Here is a 16,288-nt window from a genome sequence, read left to right as displayed (position 1 = left end):
AACACAATGAAAAAAGATATCAATTTCCCTTGAATGACCCTTGTTCTGTTGTTGTCGATTGAAAAGTTAAGATTGGCGTTGAAATTGGCTGTGCAAAAACTCCTGAAAATCTGCAATAATCAATTTTAAACCTTCATTATTAACGCATCACTCCGGGCATGTCTCAATGTTCTACCAATCAAACAAAATTCAGAGGACGACACTGCTTGATTTAAATTGCTGTTCTTGTGAATATGTATCAAACGAGTTACAGTCTGAGCTATTTGCACCGATCGACACAGATATACGAACGTTTGATGACAATGATTTGGACTGGTCAGACGCAGAGCTGCATGAAAGTCTACATGTAAATTTAAAGCAATGCTTTACCAAAACCCAAAATCACTTCCTGGTGATCTAACCGCTAAAATCATGAACGTTTCCGATGAACCAGTAGCTGTCGACATGGATTTAACCACAAATGAAGTAACAAAAATCAACTTTCAATCGGTTTTTGTTTAAGTAAACAATAACTAACTCTGAGGCAAATTGCAGATAACAATATGTAGTTGAACCTAAGTGTACCACTAATTTTGTTCAGATATATAAAACACTTACATGAAATCAAGTCAATATTTTGATTTTTGCAACACTTTATTTCCGGGTATTCTTTTCCATCATTACGTTTTGCGCAATTTGTTGTTCTGTTTGCTTTCAGCTTCAAACTTTATCTTATAAAAGAGAAATCTCAGCTTATTCAAACCCAAACTATTCTATGTACCATCTGAAAACTTCGAAAAGAGCAAAGGTGGACTGCGTTATATTAGTGGTTATTGAAGTAGTAAAATAAAATACAAATATCACAAACAAGTACAGACCTCGATATACAAGCCAAACAAAAAGAGAAACAGTTGTTTGATTCTAGAAAAAAGGTTGCGTACATAACCCAATTAATAACGACGTCCTCTGATCTAAAACTTAACACTCAAAATAAGGCAAAACATTCGTGATGGACTTGCCAATAATGAATATAACTGAGACTGCATTTAATTTCTTTGAACAGGTTCAACATAAAATGAGACACATTGGAACATTATAGGCGTTTTCGTCGAGAGATTTATTAGTGAAATAAAAATGATACTTCACCTTTTCAAAGAGTAAACTATCAGCTTGGTATTTTCAAATTGAAATCAAACATTACCGCGCCGAAGATTAGGATACATAATAAAATGACATCAAACTGGCATTCCTTTCGAATATAATTGTGCGCACTTTTCTGATCAAATAGACGAAGATGCCATTTTAAAGCCTAAAAGAATATCGTAGAAAGAAAAAAAGTGTAGTAAAAGTAATGTTTTTTTATTAAGTGTATCATACTATTGACTCGGTTGTTTGTGTCGTTATGTGCTGTGGTTATATGTTTCTGGGTTCTTATTGACTGACTGTGTGTGTTCTAAGTCTTTAGCGTTGAACCTGAGTCAATTTATGGGGTTTACACTTACGATTACTGAGCTTGCTGCTGTAGTTTTTCGTACAAACATGGCTACGAATTCCGGAGATATTTCTTCATGCGTAGCATCCATGGATGCTTAAAAGTTTTGACACTGCTTAGTATTCTCCCCTCCGTTATTTCATCAGTAACTTTATGAAATCCCATGTTGTGAACTTTTTCATAAACACAATTAATTTGTAAATCCGCTGCTTCAACATAGGTGTTAAAGACTCAAATGTTCAAAACAATCACCTTGAAATATAAAAAAATTAATATAAAGTCGGAAATTTAATAAAACAAATTGTTTTCAGGAAAAGGTTCCTGAAGCAGTATTAACTCGACCCTGATATGCTGGTGGCTATTCATTACAGTAAATAAATTACCCACTGTGTTTAAAATATGTCCTGGACAAGTACTCATATGTGACGCGTCATGAGACTTTTGGCCCGAAACCGATAGCCTCGATTTCGAGAAAAACGTGCGCAAAGTTGAGGCGTAAACAATAATAAAGAAACGAAATATTTATTGTAAAAAGAATCATTAAACATTTTGTCACCCTAGATTGTTCAGTCAAATATATTCTTTAAAATGTAATGTTCATAGAAATAGTGTTTTTTAACCACTTTCTTTCGTATTTTTTATTACTTTCGGTGTTATCTCCCGTAGTTGTCATGCGATATTTTTTAACCTAAATTAGAGGATGTAGGTCGAGCTGAACCAAAGACATTTACATCGAATTAGGAATTTGTAGGTAAGTAGAATTGTTTTCATTGTTTAAGCATATAATTTTACGAATGTGTACATCTTTTATTTAATACAATGTATTCTAAATTCGGTCAAATGGAAGGAAATTAATCGAAGGAAAAGCTTATGCTCTGCAGCGCCCTTGTTAAAATATTTTATATCACCTTAATTCAAAATTCTTACTTGAACATAAAATAATAGCTTTTCTATTTCAAAGTGTTTTTTTTTTTCAGGTTCTCAGATATTTATCTTGGTGATAAGGGTTTAGCTATTATTTGGCCAATGGTGTGGTACCTCATTTTCAACATCATCCATATGGAGAAGAATGTGCATACCTGCACGTTGACAACTTATGCACTGCATATTGACACATGAGAATATTAGAATAACAAGACAATGTAACTTTTATTATTTTTTCAATACAAGTAATCAGAATTCTCATTAGTCTTATAGAAATAGTTCTGGCTTAAATCTGTTCACTTACTTCTCTAAATGTCATGGATTAAAGGCAATCAGTTCAATAAATTGTATGTAATTCTATGTTTAAGGGTCTGATGTATTCTGAAGGGGCTACATAGAGAAATAGCATTTACTTAAATGGAAGCAGGTGAAATAAAGTTCAGTCCTGTCTGAGATTTGGTCTGTGGAAGGTAAGTTGTAAGAATGTTGTTTTGTTATTTTTTTTTTTTTTAATTTTGGTGCTTTAAATGTTGATTTAAACATTTAAAGCCATATTAAAGGATTTTGTATATATAAAAATATTGAAGTTTGGTACTTTATTTAAACACTTAAGTTGGTTATAATACCTTATTATGTAAAACTAAAAGAAAGCTTGTGTTAAAACAATAGGTATTATATCATAATATAAACAACATGTTTATTTATTTAGACCAAATGGAGGCAGCACACATCCTTTGTCGATTGATGACCTTGGCAAACTGGTTATATTCTTTGACTGGTTGGAGTACACCAAGTGACCCCTGAAGTCCATTCCAAACTTGAGGAAATATCATCACTTCAGGTATAACAAAAGTATTACAGACAGTATCACTGCCTGTTATGTAATTCTATGAACAGAAGTCAAAAATAATTTTAGTCATTATTTCCACATATTCAGATGTGAGTTTTGATGTTCAAGTTAATTTGCATAATTTATTCCAAACACTAAGTATTGTACATATGAACATTATTTTGCAGAACTTCAGCTGACAACCCAGTGAGTGAATTCATGAGAGAGCATGTCAAGGACAGTGAGATTGAAGTTAAAATTGACAAGCCTACAACAATGGCTTTTCCATGGAGAGTATCCTGAACGCATTCAACTAAAAGGACTTGATGCAAAAAGGCTCTGATCCCTTAAATAACTGAAAAAAAACTTTTCAGTATACTGATATGTGATCTTTATAAACTAAATTTAAAATTTGAGAATGATCCGTTACTGAGCTGATGAAAACGTGTATCAATTTTTATTGACAATTATTTATTCAATAGAAACATGTTTATGTGAAATAAGGCTACCAGTGATTTCGAGTGATAAACTGTGGTTTTAGCCAATGAGTGATGGAAGGGTGCTGCACCCAGTCTTTTGTTTGTAGAACTCTTATGCCATAATGGAGACCACTATATGATTATTAATTATTAATACAAACTTAAAAAAAGCTGGCAGTTGAAGCCTATAAATGCTTGAGTTAAAGACATTTATAATATTGTTTGTCAAAATTAGTTACTTCACAGCCTGTACCTTAGCAACCTTTCAGTTTTTCTGCAATATCTTCATTTTTAAAACCTTCCTGAACCCTATAAACATTTTTAACTTTTACCCTATGAATAAGCATCAAGAATACCATTTGTCATGTACTATGTGACCAATTGCACTTCTTGAAACTACATAATGATGTGTACATGTTAAGTAGTTAGTATGTTAAATTAATTGTTTTCATTTTGTAAATGTGACCATTTATTAACTGATCTTTTTATACATTAGTGTAAATTATGCAGTATTGTTATGTTTATTAAATTAAGAGTATATTAACCACCATTTCATGTTTTATGAGCAATGAATAACTATACAATGATCACATTTGAGGTAAATTGGTAAAGTTGGTGTGATTATAATCATGTTTGTGCCTGTTGCCATGGTAACCAGGATAAAAACAAACCCTTAAAGATCATTCAATTAAGATAAAGTATAGTAAATTACAGTGGTTACATCCTTTAACCTCCAGATATACATTGGTTTGTATAAGGGCAAGTTACAATCTAATGTAAATATATTGTGAAAAATTTCCAATAAACTACGGTACTTGGCGAACAGTTTTTATTAATTCTGACATTTGTCAAATACATACACCAGGTACAATAAGGTTTGAGGATATCAATTAACAAATCAATTATTACTGAATGCTTCAGATGACATTTATTGTATATTTACATGCAAATTTAACCCCAAAACGCCTTTTTTCAATAATGGTTGCCATGGTAACCAATTAATTTTAATTTATTTTCTCAATAATAATTGAGAATGGTTTTGAAAATATGTTGTTGTCGTTATAATGTGGGAATTGTGTATTTAGTAGTAATGCATATTTATTGCATCTGTGAATACAAATGTTTCAATAAATTCTTGAACTTCACCGAATTTCCAGCTGTTTCTTAAAAAAGTGCCATTCTAGTTTTTGTCATTATTTCGTTAAAAATAGGAATGTCAGAAATTACTCGTATCTCATTTTCGCCCAAAAAGTGGTTTCGGGCAAAAAATCCCGTGACTGGTCACATATTTGAAAATGTATGCATAAAAAAGGGGTGATAACTGTTATCTTATCCGTTCAACGTCATTGTCAGTTTCAGAATAGCTATTTTATAACAAATTGACCCATGCTCTTCAAAAGAGCTACCTTGTTGGTGCACACAATAAACAAAGCTACTTCGCAAACATTATTGAATAGAGCGGCTACTTAGCGGATGCATCAGTTTAAAAAGTTATTGAAATTATTTCTCTGCCATACAACCAGGTTACAACAACTTTAGTTTCTTTGTTTGATTTTCTAGCAATTACGTATATCAGTTCTTATCAAATGTTGTGTTTATTTAAATATGGTAACGCTAAATGCCCATAATCGAATGGGCAGTTATCGAACGTCACACGCAGTTTGCGTTAGCTTAAAATGTTCAGTGCTCTTATTTTTATAATAAAAACCATCATTGTACTAACACTGGGATCAAACAAAAAACGTTACAAAAAGTAAAAACACGGCATAGACTGGTTTTAAAATAAATGACTCAGTCAACTTTTGAAAGAAATTAGCAGGCCAAAAACGGTTCTAAAGATAACTCAAATCTAATTTTCACAGCACTGGAAGTTCTGTTGTATGTTACGTTGCGGATAAACTGGTACTGCAATTATGATAAATATGATAATCGCATGCTTCTATATATATTTTGTATTTACATGCCTGCCTGTAACGATCTCGATTTGTACAAAGATACATTAAATGATGTGAACGCCCTGTACGCATTCTATTCTAGAATAGGTACCGTCATTCTAGCAGGCGATTGAAACGGGCAAATAGCTCAAGGTGTTATGTCACCTAAATCTGTATTGCTAAAACGGTTTATGCATCTGAATAACCTGCAATCTGCTCAGAGTGTGAAAGAATTCAACGCTGATTTTACGTTTATTCTTAATCGTACGGTACTCGATCATGTATTTATTCAAAAGTCAACGATCAATGACGTGTGCTCATACAGAACTCTGTCACCTGATCAAATCTTAACGTCAGACCACCTGCCCATAATAACTTCTTTTAAAATGCAAGCGTCAATAACTAAATCCGATAAGGTCATTAAAGGACAGTGTCTATCATGGACGAAGTGCACGCACGCTCATTAAGTAAATTACAAAATGTATAGCCCATACCCTTATCAACATACTCTGTAATAGTACAGTAACGTGCGATGCGGACGAGTTAAACGAGAGACTCGTCAGTGCGCTTCATTCAGCCTCGGTACACCTTCCTATAAACACCTTTAACGAGCACGTAAAACCATACTGGTCTGCGGAGGTAAAGCATTCCTATGCGCATGCCCGGCGTGCAAAGAAAGAATGGTATGATCAATAAATGAGTGAAACAGAGGCGATTGATTTGTTGTACTTTAAAAATAAACAATATTTATAATTCAGTGTTTAGTTTGAAATAAAGAGATCTTTTTTACATTTTACTATTCTATTCCAGAAGGGCGTAAGACAATCCAGTACTCCCTGATGGTAGCCGGCCACACCAATTGTTTATGCGACTGGCATTTTTGTGTTTCGAAAAAAACAGATGGAGACACATGGATGCAGAGACAGTTGAGGTATTCAGAAAGTTATATATTAACTAATCAATATTAAAATTTTTTTTTAGACATAAATTATGTATTCTTATAGCATTATGTATTCATGCTATAAGATTGATCGTTTTCCTCTTTTAAATGCAGTTATAACTTATATGTATATATTGTTTCATAATATCAGGCGATATGTATTGATGTAATGTTGACCATGTTACAATTTAAATGTATTTTTTGTTGAAAGTCATTTTAATTTGCAGGGAAAACATCTACGGTGAAAAAAGAGCTTTGGGTAAATAAAAAGGATGACTTTAATGTCCAGTCGCAATACACACGGTCAAAAGCAGACCTAACAAAGAAGTGGGATAAACAACTGTATTAATGTTAATATATATGTAAACAATTGTATTAAATGTGTTAAATCTCATTTGGGAATAACAGTGCATCTTTAAACTAAGAACTGCTTAAAGAATTACGTCACTTTCGTTTTTTTATTATATAATAGACATTTAAAGATGCCCTCCTACTCGTTAATAAGATTAACCACAATTAATTCAATTGTTTAATATACCAAAGAGGATGAATACATGTCGAAAACAATTATTCTTATGAAGGATACAAAGTTTAATTTGAAAGAAATATGCATAAAACACAGTATTTCTAACGCACGGAACGATAGTAGATCATAGTACATAGTTTAGCATTCAGCAATTATTTAATATATTTGCTTTTTCAGCTTTTAAATACACGGTTACTATCTTGTTATCAGTAATTGATATTTTCCATAAAGGCATTTCCATATTTAGTAAGTAGTTAAAGGTTTATCACTCAAAATTTATATGCGTTATACATCGTAACATATTTCCTCAAACTGTATCAATTTTAAAGATACAATTGCATTTTATACAATATATTGCAAAGCCTTTTATACAATGCAAAAAGTAACGCAAATTCAAACAATTGGTGTTCAAATGTACGCACTATATTACAAAATGCAGGATTCAATGAAGTATGGTCATATCCGGAGTCGTTTAATATTGATTATGTTATTCTTAGGTCAGATAAGTATGTTCTCGCGAGAGACGGCGTTAGTTCTCGAGACATCAGACTGCAACACGTTGTTCTGAGCTAAAATCTTAATAAAATTATTAATACCATCCTTCAAACTACTTATTTAAACAGTGAGACGAGTGTGGAAGACGTGTGTTTGACTTATACCATGGGGTTGCGAGTTTATACATTCATAACTGATAAAGAAAAGACAACCTTTCATCTGTATTTGTAATAATAAATACGTGTAGAACTCGAATGCTGGTTTTCCTGATTTTGGACCCGGTTACAGTTCCCTAAAAAAGGATGTCAAGAGCCTGTGTTTTGTTGTTTACGATAATTATTCTAAAATTCTTCAGATATTTATTAACCTGAACATGATGATGATATTCTATTAACCACAAAATCCTCAAAGTGAGCTATTTTGATCTGCAATGTAAACACTTTCTTAAAACAACCTTCTATATTGCTAGGTCAATGTCAACCATACTTCACAGGAATGTTTGTTGGCATTTGTGGTGCCTTTAAAATGGCTTAAAGATATAGATATATTTTATGCAGAACTCTGGTTATCATGGCAATGATAAGAAAAAAAATGAAGAAAACCTTTGACTCTTGGGGCCAACAATCTACACTTCCCATAAAGTAGAACTAGTCATGACAAAGTCAGTGATCTGTGTAATCACTGTGATCAGTGGTTATTTAATCTAAAGTCTCTCAGTGACAAATCCAGTAACTTGTTGCTGTTACCAGCCAAATGAGCTCAAATCATTATTAAAAAATGATGATAATATCAATTTTAGCAAACAAAAGAAATATTTGTGGTCTTTCTACAAAATGCCTAGAAAAGGCATTTTTGTTGATGGAAGTTTAAACTTTAAACACCCCTTCACAACATCACACCTAGTTAAACAAGCAAGTATGAAAATCCTATCCTGTAAATCTTGCAGATAATGGCCCGACTTTGGTAAGTTAAGCTTTTTATGTTAATTAGTATCAACTCAATTATGTAAAATTTCAATTTTAGATGAACCTGGACCTTCGGACATGAATATCAAAAACAGTTATAGTAAATCCTGCTGTCCAAGTGTTTTGGATGTAGTCAAATCAATTTAGATCTGAAATGGCCTCTACTTCAAACAAATTGCAACATAAATAAATCGAGCACCAATTTGAAGACTAAGCTTTTCCGAGTATAAAATTCTTAAAATCACTTGTACATATACAGTACTACTTTTAAGAAATTCAAATATCCTGTAAACAGTGACCGAAATTGAATAAACGCCAGTTGGGATGCCCTTTTCTGGTATATTATTGAACCAACAACAACCAATAAAAGGTATGCGTGTGTTTTAAAGTTAACAAATCGAAAAGATCATATAATGTAACGTAAACTTTTCATATGAAATTTTACCAATTCTGATGTTTGTTTTCCCCACCCAGTTTATCCCATTATTACCCATGTAAATTATTTGAAGAAAATGACGTCACATGCCAAAACACGGTTTTAAAGATAACATGAATTAATCAACCAGTGCTCATACTATGTACCCACGCAATGTAGTTGTTGAAAGTGCATGTGGCGTGTTTTAAGTCACGTTTTGCGTAAATCTATACTATATGTTAGATTTGAAGCACAATTATTGACACATGTTTGACATGTTAATTCCTGAACCTATGGAAGGGAATATCCGCCCGGACATGCATGCTGCTAAATGACAATTGCATATTGCCTTGTGTTATTCGTCACAAACTAACTGTAACTTCCGTGCGTCTTTATGCTCCTTTCCATCAAGTTAGTGGCACATAGCTTGCATCTTTCGTTACTTGATATATGTGAATCACATATTCTTGCGTGTAAATGACAAATGCATCAATTTTGTGTCTTCTTAAAATGTTTATGCGAACAAGTTCGTATTGCTTTTTAAGGAATTGATTAAACATTTCCTCTATTATTTAATACTGACACATGCATTAAGTTGTTGCCCATTGTTTTTTTTTAATTTAGGTCCCTGTTATAGGTTTCATTCATAAATCTGACAAATGGAGTCTTACTATTGCTATCTTCACTTGCGTAGCTGTGATATGCTGGATGTTGATATTATATAGCGTACATTTTTATTAAACATACAGTAATGCTAGTTAAGGCATTAAATGATTAAAAGCTTTGAAAGGCAAAAACAATACTAAGTAGATCTAAGCACTAAGCAACACGAAGCTAATTAAATGAGCCATTACCATTTGTAATATGTAATTCAGATTGCTTAGAACCAGAATTTTCGGCAGTTTCCGTAAAATCGATAAACCATGCACGGTGTTTTAGCAAAAAAGTACCAGACGAATTTGTCTGATCCGCCATCTCAACCAAACCGAAAATTTGGCCAACTTCTGGTGGATAAACAACAGCGAAACACCAAACAAGATACAGTATTTAGGTAAGCTCATTGCGCAAAAAGCATGCAATTTAATTGTGACAATAATGTTAAAACCTAGTCAGGTAGAGAAATATTATCATTACCAATAACACTATCGTAAAACACAATGAACATTTTGGAATAGGACCCCAATTTGGACAATTGAGTTTAACGCTTCAATAGCGTGAACATGTAAATAAAAGCTGTGTAAATATCTCTATAATTTTGATCTTTGAATGTTTTAACGTTACAGATTTTGACTGACACAAAACAATATCAAAAATGTAATGATGAATTATTTTAACTAGATCTTGTCCAAGTCAATCTAAAATGCCGCCCGTTTTTTTAAGAATGGTGATAGAAATTTTGAAAATAAAATCCCTTATATATTAAACAACTCTTCCCTGTCATATAACAGGAAAATAACATAAGAAATTAAATCAGCATGCGAAAATACATAAACCTTCCAAGTTTCATGAAAATATCTCCTGTTAAAAAGTTACAAAAACATACAATTGTTAAAAATGAGTTGTTCGGTGCCATGAATTTGTCGCCACTCGCTGCGTAAAGGTGCCTGAATTTGACACAAATATTAATTCTATAAATGCTTTTACTTTGGTTCTAGTTGTGATATTTAGTACATGTTCTAGTCTATATTATTTTTGCAGGTATGAGCCAAAGCGGCTGCTCTGTTACGGCAGGCCGCTGACCTGTTAAATGTTAGAAACAAGCTCATCAGTCTCCGTTACAACAACGATCAGCACTAGTTCTGCCAGAGGAAGGTTTGCGCCTGCACCAACAACTACAAACACTGCTAGTGCCGCGAGGGCGTTTTTGCGCTATATAGAAGGGCAAATACAAGACTTGGTGGACGTGCTCAGGCAGAGACTGCAGTGTCTTACTTGACACACAAGTTTTCAATAATACCAAGGTGTAATGTTGAGCGACATTTGCAAATTGCGAGTGACTTTTATTCAAGCTCGCAAAATTCTGCGAGTGGCTTTTTCTAGACCACAAAATGTTAAAGGGAAAGTAGAATAAACATGAACTTAACTCCGCTGCATAGTAGAGTGTAACCAGCCCATAGGTGGCATGTTTACACTTCCAGTATAAAAAGACAGTACGGAGTAAGGCTCTAGTAAGTTTTCAAAAATAAAACATACGGAAAAGGCCGTGTTTAATCTGAAATCTTTTCAGGATGCTCCAAGGCATGCATAAAACAAAGTGAATACAAATATTGTAATTACCTAGCTCAACCATTGGCTTAATTTAGCGCATTCGCACACTATATATAAACCCCGTTGAGATTCAACCAACTTTAACCAACCTGTACTTAGATGGATCCATATGGACAAATTGCCTGCTATAAAATGGCGTTTTGACAAAAATACTCTTCTAAACAGAACCCCACAAGGGTCACAGTCCCTAACACATTTTCTAATTCCTGAACTCGATGTCCCATTGTCTGCAAAAGGCTTTGAATTGTTCTGTATCCTACATTAGGGTGCTCATGACATAGTTTTGACACTTCATGCACCAGTTCTTCATCAGATATTTGGTTATAAGGCGCCCCGCCATCGCTTAATTATCGGAGTTATCGGGATAATGTGCCTAGTTTCATCAAACACTACGACAAACATGTAAACAATACTGTTTTGAAAGTGCTCTATAGCGCAGCAATTTGTGAATCCTTAAACCATTTTTTTTAAACATTGAGAACGAGTGAATGTGGCGCAGAAGGTTTCAGAGGTGACGAAGAAACATCAGAGATGATATTCTTGGTGTGGTCGTTCGAGTGTATTACAATGGAACACAGCAATGTGTTGTAAGCAGTTTTTAACTGTAGGAATCTGTAATGTAGAGCAATTTTACCAACCATACCTCTCATCAGATACTGTTTTTTAATTGAAAATTATCCTGTGGAGAAAAATTATCTTTTTAAGATGATGCTTCTACTGTCTAAATCTGCCAATCTTTTAAGGGAATACACAAATCATTGCACAATCGCACTCAATCGAAGACATTTTATTAATACTTAAGAACTAACAAACTAATATTTGGCAAAGTTTTGCGACGAATGTTTCATCATCTAGAGTGAAAAACACGAAATTATACTACAAAATAACAATAAATGGAAATTCAACCAAACCTTTAATACCATGTATACATTGTCCGACGATCCGACGTTATAATTACGGCGGTTAACGGCAAAATGATGTTACATTTTATTTCTTCTAAAAGTATCTGCTCTGATGTGCAGTACACTTAAAGAGGTATTGTAATTTATTCTTTTTCTTGGCCAATCAGATGCCGTGGCTTCCCAGCCAGCCCATCGGGACCCTGCTCGCAGCGTCCCAACATCCCTGAGTGTGTGATACCCACGTGATCACTCCCACTCCCATTTTGTTAATTAACTTCCCTCCGAGCCCGAATGACACTATTGCGAACCCCATTAAACCCCTTAATACATATGGCCAACCAAAATCAATACCGACAAGGGTTTTTAAAGCTGTCCTTCAAATCAAAAGAAAAAAATCTTATTCAGCCTCGCGAAAACTGCCTGGACTTCCCGATAAACGCAAGGCAAAACAAAGTTAAACAAACCAATAACTTCATTGTCCTGGCCTAAACAAGGAAACAGTGGAGTAAAACATTACTCTAAAATAGTAGGCCAAAGTATAACAAGAGATGATGAAAAAGTAGTCCAAAATAATCAAGAATTTCAAATTCCTTGCGTGTTTAAAGACCCACCTACTGCCAATCATCCGATACACAAACCCTGATTCAGATTTTGTGTTGACAATATATCAGCCTATGAGGTTGTATTCTAAGTCAGTTACGCTTACTCCGCCCATTCTTAATCATAGATTTCGCTTCATGTCATCTGACAATTACTTAAAATGTTTCAAGCCGTTTGTTATGCAGAAAGATTCAAGAAATTACTTGGCTTTTAGTAAAACTGTGAATTTAATGGCAATGCTTTGAAAATACTTGTCTGATTTTTGATGAGGAATACCTCGTGGAAATATCCTTTAACTTTAAGACCTTTGAAATACCTCGTGAAAATAACCCTAAACTTTAAAGGGAATGTACAAAAGATTGGCACCAAAAAAACTGTAACGAATCTAAGGACAACTATTAAATAGAATATGTTACGCCTTGATATCATAATTGTAAAAAAGTACCCAAATGTATAAGAAAATTGTGTCTGAGACCGGGTTCGAAAATTGCCAAAATTGCAGTCCAGCGTCGTATCCACTGAATTATGACGGCTTACTCTAAAATGGTGACATAATTAAGCTATACACCTAACTCTGTAATATCACGTGATAACATCGACTAGCCAATCACGCATAAGGAAAGAGTTCTGCTAGGTAGGCATTCCCAGTAATCTTTTTTTTGGAAAAATACGAAATAACTGCTATCCCTAAATAAATTGTAAACTATGTGGTTATTAGTTAGTTAATTTCAATGCATTGTATTAATACCAGTTTAGTTTATGACAGTTTTAACATATTTCTTTTTTTCTTGCTAATTAAGCATCTGGTACAAGTTGCTTAATGACATTTGATTTAATTGATAATTTACTGATTCATGTTATCTTTAAAACCGTTTATGCTCGCAAGGAATGTTTCAGCAACACCGCTATTTTGTTCAAAATTTTACTTCAGGTAATAATTTGGAAAAAGATTTAAACAAATAAATGTTGTTTTAACTTCTTGATTCCTGTGCTTGTTGATTGAGAATTTCATAAAAAATATTGTCAAATATTTCCTTCATATACTGACATCAGTCCTGTCATATCTTGTTCGCTTCAATATAATAGCCCGGTGTGTATGAACAATCGCTTTATTAGAACGAATCGTTATAATAATAATCGTTCAAATTACCCAGTTACCGTTAATTTCCAGTCGTTGGAATGAATTTAGCGATTTTGGCTACATAAAGAAATTGATGAGATGTAGCAAAGTCGCTACCTTAGGTATTAAGAAAATAATGCGTTGATACCTAAAAGTAATTATTTTTTGTGTTATCGTGTGAAGTTTCAGCTTGAACCGGCTCAAAACGTGCCAAAAGAAGATATAAAAAGATCCAGTGTGGTAGTCTGTCCAAATCCTCTTTTGTTCGCAATAAACACCAGCCTGCCGGCAATTTAATTAAATGGAAATTGGGCCGGTTCAAAATAATAAATATATTAAATATAGAATAAGTAGGAGTTGGGTGGTAACTGTATCTTTTGAGACAGTCCAACCAAAACCTTTGTTGAAGATAAATAATGTAAATAGTCAATTTACATTTGTTCCTATTTGGATTAGAAAAAAAAATCCAAGTATGCAACCTGATTATTTAAAAGAAACAACTGGTGATGTAGACTTTGTGGTGTTGTCTGCGCCTATGTGAAAGAACTTAAATCTTGGCAAAAAAATATACAGATACTTTGATGGAACTTAAAGCATGTTGCAGAGACATTCCTCATGTATATTAGAAGGCCTAATGTGTCGTATTATTTCACTGAAAAATAAGAAGGAATTTAGAAAAAAATGCATATAAGGTGAAAAATCTTATTTTGCTTAAATTGAGGTTTGTATTTATGTAAAAAAACTACAGAAACAAGCTCAGTGTCAAATATCGGCAACAGGAAAGAACGTATATCATTTGCAGCAAATTGAAACATAAGCTTGTGAAAGTACTGATTAATAAGGGTTCAGAGTCTGCATTCTTTAAATATTTATATTTATAAGTGTCCGAGATAAAAATCTGTTTTTGACACACTGCCGTCTTTGCCTTAAAAATCATTTTCAACAATTTATCAAGCAAAAAAGATGTTTATCAATCTGTCATGGTACAATGGTGGTTAAATGTTTGCAGTTTTTTTACATCATACAAGTTTGTGATCAAGTGCTATGAACTTTTTTCAACAATTATATGTACGGTGTTTGTTTAACAGGCATTACACTAAACTTGTTATACCTGCAAAGCGTGCTTGTACAATACCTAGTTGTAGTGTAGGCTGTAGATAGATCCATCATTTGACATTTCCTGCTATTTATACCTAAACAAAGTTAAAATCACTCGAAACGTAACGTAAACAGGGCAAAACGCATGAAGTTTTCAAAAACGTCTTCGAGAATAGTCGATACATCCAAAAACGACTTTGGGCCAATTTGTTTTGACAGAAGGTTTTTAAGTAATTCCAGGCAGATGTCGACATAGGTTGTCGGTAATATGATGTATCATATAGTTGATACATTTTCGCATACAACTTTTAAACATGCATGCCAAGTAGCGCAGGAATGCATGAACTGCACAAAAAATCAAGATGTCTGACCAGCAAAAAAACAGAATTCTGCAATATGACGTCATTGATAGCTCGTTCCACGAATTGTATTATTTTTTATTCAACAATTCATCTTTATTAAAAAATAAATAAAGTAAAAACACTCTTAGAAAATAATCTTAATTCTGAATAATGATTCTTTTTATTAATATGATAATAAGGTAAAATAATGTTTGTGTTCATTTGCATAAAATCGAAATCGAAAGTAAAACTTTTTCTGAAATTGAAACCTTTTTCTGAAATTCAAAATGTTTGAAACCGCGAAAAATGATTTAAATCTCGTGTAGATGCATACACTCGGCATATTGAATCACGAAAACATTATAGAAACCATAACGACCAATTTGGTACCTTTAAACACAGAAAATATAAAAAAAACTCGCACAAGATTAGTATTGTGTATTAGTATAAAATAAAATGAATGGGTCGCCAACATTTTTCCTTGCATTATTACCAGAGCTGATCTGCTGAACGATCAATTTATAACGAAAATCGTAATTTTTTTTAGTGATTGTTATACTTTAGTTCATGTTCTATTTTGCCCAAGTATCGTCTTTTGTAGCATTTTACGACAAATTCTGTATATGTTTGTGGTTTTATGCATTGCGATTAGCACAAACATGTAGGAATATATGACCATAACTCGTATTATAACTTTGCACAAGCAGTTGTTCTTCAAGAACTGCTTGTACTAGGTAAAATAAGGATACGAACAGTGCATACATTTTTACGTCATATCAATTTACTGACCGTTCCAATCCTTTATAAACATACCTAGTTTTAATAAACACAAACACGAAATCACTAGACAAAGAATATTTAATATCCATGTTTATTTTACAATAATTGGCATTTATTCTCGCTGTCCTTGATCTTATGAATACTAGGTTCGATATGTTCGGTTTCATTGTATTTAAATGAATCGCTGCCGGAGCAATAACT

The 16,288-nt window shown here is 33.2% G+C and overlaps 1 long non-coding RNA gene across 3 annotated transcripts; it reads left to right on the top strand.

Moving 5' to 3' along the window:
• Positions 1-2,139: 2,139 nt before the first annotated feature.
• Positions 2,140-4,848, top strand: LOC128241597 (uncharacterized). Of its 3 annotated transcripts, none has more exons than XR_008262412.1 (4): positions 2,140-2,222; positions 2,764-2,865; positions 3,105-3,236; positions 3,413-4,848. It is a non-coding gene; the product is annotated as an uncharacterized LOC128241597 (long non-coding RNA). The 3 variants fall into 3 exon arrangements; XR_008262410.1 differs by having other exon boundaries at positions 2,153-2,222; positions 2,449-2,865; XR_008262411.1 differs by having other exon boundaries at positions 2,173-2,218.
• The last annotated feature ends 11,440 nt before the right edge of the window (positions 4,849-16,288 follow it).

This window comes from Mya arenaria, chromosome 7 (genome assembly GCF_026914265.1).
Source record: "Mya arenaria isolate MELC-2E11 chromosome 7, ASM2691426v1".
Lineage (NCBI taxonomy): Eukaryota > Metazoa > Mollusca > Bivalvia > Myida > Myidae > Mya > Mya arenaria.
This window is presented reverse-complemented; position numbering and strand designations above follow the sequence as displayed.